A 3481-nucleotide genomic window follows, 5' to 3' on the forward strand; every position below is an offset into this window, starting at 1 on the left:
CTACGGCCTTAAAGAGGTAATGTGGTCTAGTACGATAAAATAGCCCATGTGATCCGCTTATAAAGAATCCCAATAAGGAAAACAGATGGTCTCTCCTCCGCCTTCAGAAGGACTTACCATAGTTTCCTATGCTGAAGCCTGTACTAAAATAACAACGGAGCCTGGCCCTTTCATGGATAAGCCAGGTTAAAAGCTTCAAGTTTTTTCCGGCAGCAGCCGAGATAAGAAATAGGCTAGATGATCTCATGTTACCCGCTGCTAGCATGGCCACCCGAGTTTAGAAGGCTTGATCTGTTCTGGCACCAGCGTTATTATGGGATAATTGTATGACTCCAAAAAATGGACCGTAACAAAAGTAGATGAGTTGATCTTTGGAGTTATTATAGGGAAAATTTTTGAAATAGGCCCCTTTTTCGGTCATTAAAAACGACAAATCAGTCGTGACCTGTATATACTAAATTCGTAATACTTGTATACAGGTTTTGTCTCTTGCCTTGAGGATTTGGATAATCGCAGGATTGTGGTTTCAGCTCGCATGTGCTGGCTTTTCTTGCATGCGAGGGCGTTCACTTTTGGGGAAGTGCATCCGTTAAAGCATTCTCTTCGGAGTTATGCGACCTCTTTGAAAAGTTGGCAATGAAGTTTTTCCTTGCTCCGCTGAAAATGGTAAAACGGCCTCTTTATCTATTCTAACTTAGCATGCACTTTTCAATGGGGAAGGCCAAAGAAAAGGTTGATCACATTCCCTTATCGTGACACCGCTGTATGCCTGTTGAGTAAAATGAATGAGTAAATGGTTGACCTATGCTGGCTAGGCAGATGCCTATCGTTTGTGGGTTAAAATTGAATTGATAATTGTAAGAGTGGGTTTGTGCTCACTTTTCTTTTTAAAATTTTTGAAGCTGCGTTAGGCTATTGCGAATCGAATATATGTAGATGAGGCTTAAAGTCGTAGACTTGAACGGTTAAAGAGGAAATGGTGTTCAAAAAAGATTATTCACATTCCTCTATAGTTTATTGAAATTGTGGAATTGTATGTGGCGGTATCCCAAGAGTCCGAACTGATGTAACGAGTTTTTCGTTTCGAATAGGATGGTAATGGAAATCAAGGTCGAGTTGTCTTGCAACCGGATGCCATTAACCTTAAAGTGGTAAAGGATTTATAGGCCTTGAATCTTACCCCCTGTGATTTTACACCCGATTTCAAACTAATTTCGTAACAACGATCTTGAACCGAAGTGTTTGGGCATGGGATATGGAGCTGGTCGTTGAGCCGCTGATCACGCAAATAGATCAGTGTGCTTGACACCATGAGGTTGAGCTATACATGGCAAGTACTCACTTTAAGCACGTATATAGGTATTTTTATGGCAAAGGTGAGAGGATAATTTACGATAAGCTTCGTGAGTTTTACCCAATAAGAATTCGTTGGTAAGGCCATGCTACACTAAACGATCCGTTTCAAGGAGAACTATAATTTTGAGGGACATACCTACACGGAAATTAAAACTTGCATTTTGGGCATTTTGTGTTGTTCGATTTTTTTTTTTTTTTATTTTTCTTAAAAATTGACCAACTCAGAACGGCATCTGCTAAGTCAGATGATTTTGCTGAGAAGCTTTCAAATGTAGAAGGACACTATGAGGGCTTGCCAAACCCCTGCGGAGGGAGAGACCCTGGTTGTCTCGTCACTTGAGTCAGGGACCATGGGATAGTTAGGCCAGAACCCGGCTTATTAGAAATATTAATTTGGTGTCGGTTCAGGTTTAAGTTTCGATCTCGGTACGAATTTCGGCTGCGAGTCCGGTTCTTATGCCCTTTTCTCAAATTCCCTTCTCTGCACTCTCAAAACGTGGAAAGTAGAAGTTTATATATCCATTTTGGTCTCGGCGTAGGTTACACTTTCGGATCTACTTTCCGTTCCGGTTTAGACTCTAGTCTCGCTTTTTAATAAAGCGCTTTGTGATACCTCGTTTGCAAGGCTCTAGAGTTTATGATTCGTATGTTTAGTTCTAAAAACCAAAAAACCAAATTGATTTGAAGTTTGTTTTCCTACCGACGCAGCTTTTCAAGTGAAAACTACATACTACTATAACCATTCGTCAGTTTAAATGAAGCAGAGCATCTTGAAAAACGATACAGAGCTCGTTATGCTGTGCGCAGTACTTATTGCTTACCAATTTGCAGGCATTCAGTACTTTGAATTCCCAAAAGAGTGCTACCTACAATTTACTATTTATCTGATATCGCGCTACAGGACAACAGCAGAACAAATAAAATAATTTTGAAAGCAACTCCTGTTCCGTGCAAACAAATTGGTCATTTTGTGAGTTTTACGTTGCTCATACGACCTGTAGAGCCGTTGGCCGCCATCACAAGATGGCCATTCGATTCATTCATTCATTCATTGTTGATACAAGTTTTAACGCTACGCTCAGCTGCATTCAGCACCGAGGCGTTGCATACTAACGGTAATGGCAAAAATCAACACTGAGTCAAAGAATGCGCCAAAGGAATATAACAGACGTACAAAGGACAGAATTTAAACAGAATCAAATACACTTGACAGGAGGAGTGCGAAAAATGAATGTATGATGAAATAGGCGTGGAAAAGACAAACGAAATGCGCAGAAAAAAATGTGTAAAACTATGGGATAAATGCTGAGACATGAAATTATTTCTGGGAATACCTCCATATGTTTATGTGCGTGCGTATTTATATGTGTTTGCATGTATGGGTATGAATTTATAAAAATAATTGTGAAAATGTAAACAAATTTTGTGAAGCGGAAATAAAAGTCGTCGGACCGTTGAGCGGCTACGCACTTTTGTTTGTTCCTGTGAACATATGCTTGTCTTAGGTACATTACGGAAGCGAGTTTGCCGAAACCGGAGTCGGATTTTTATACTCAGTTGAGCAGAGCTCACAGAGTATATTAAGTTTGATTGGATAACGGTTGGTTATACAGGTATAAAGGAATAGAGATAGATATAGACTTCCATATATCAAAATCATCAGGATCGAAAAACAATTTGATTTAGCCATGTCCGTCCGTCCGTCCGTCCGTCCGTTAACACGATAACTTGAGTAAATTTTGAGGTATCTTGATGAAATTTGGTATGTAGGTTTCTGAGCACTCATCTCAGATCGCTATTTAAAATGAACGATATCGGACTATAACCACGCCCACTTTTTCGATATCGAAAATTTCGAAAAACCGAAAAAGTGCGATAATGCATTACCAAAGACAGATAAAGCGATGAAACTTGGTAGGTGGGTTGAACTTATGACGCAGAATAGAAAATTAGTAAAATTTTGGACAATGGGCGTGGCACTTTTAAAAGAAGGTAATTTAAAATTTTGCAAGCTGTAATTTGGCAGTCGTTGAATATATCATGATGAAATTTGGCAGGAACGTTACTCCTATTACTATATATACGCTTAATACAAATTAGCAAATTCGGAGAAGGACCATGCCCA

Source organism: Eurosta solidaginis, chromosome 1 (assembly GCF_040869045.1).
Source record: "Eurosta solidaginis isolate ZX-2024a chromosome 1, ASM4086904v1, whole genome shotgun sequence".
Taxonomy (NCBI): Eukaryota; Metazoa; Arthropoda; class Insecta; order Diptera; family Tephritidae; genus Eurosta; species Eurosta solidaginis.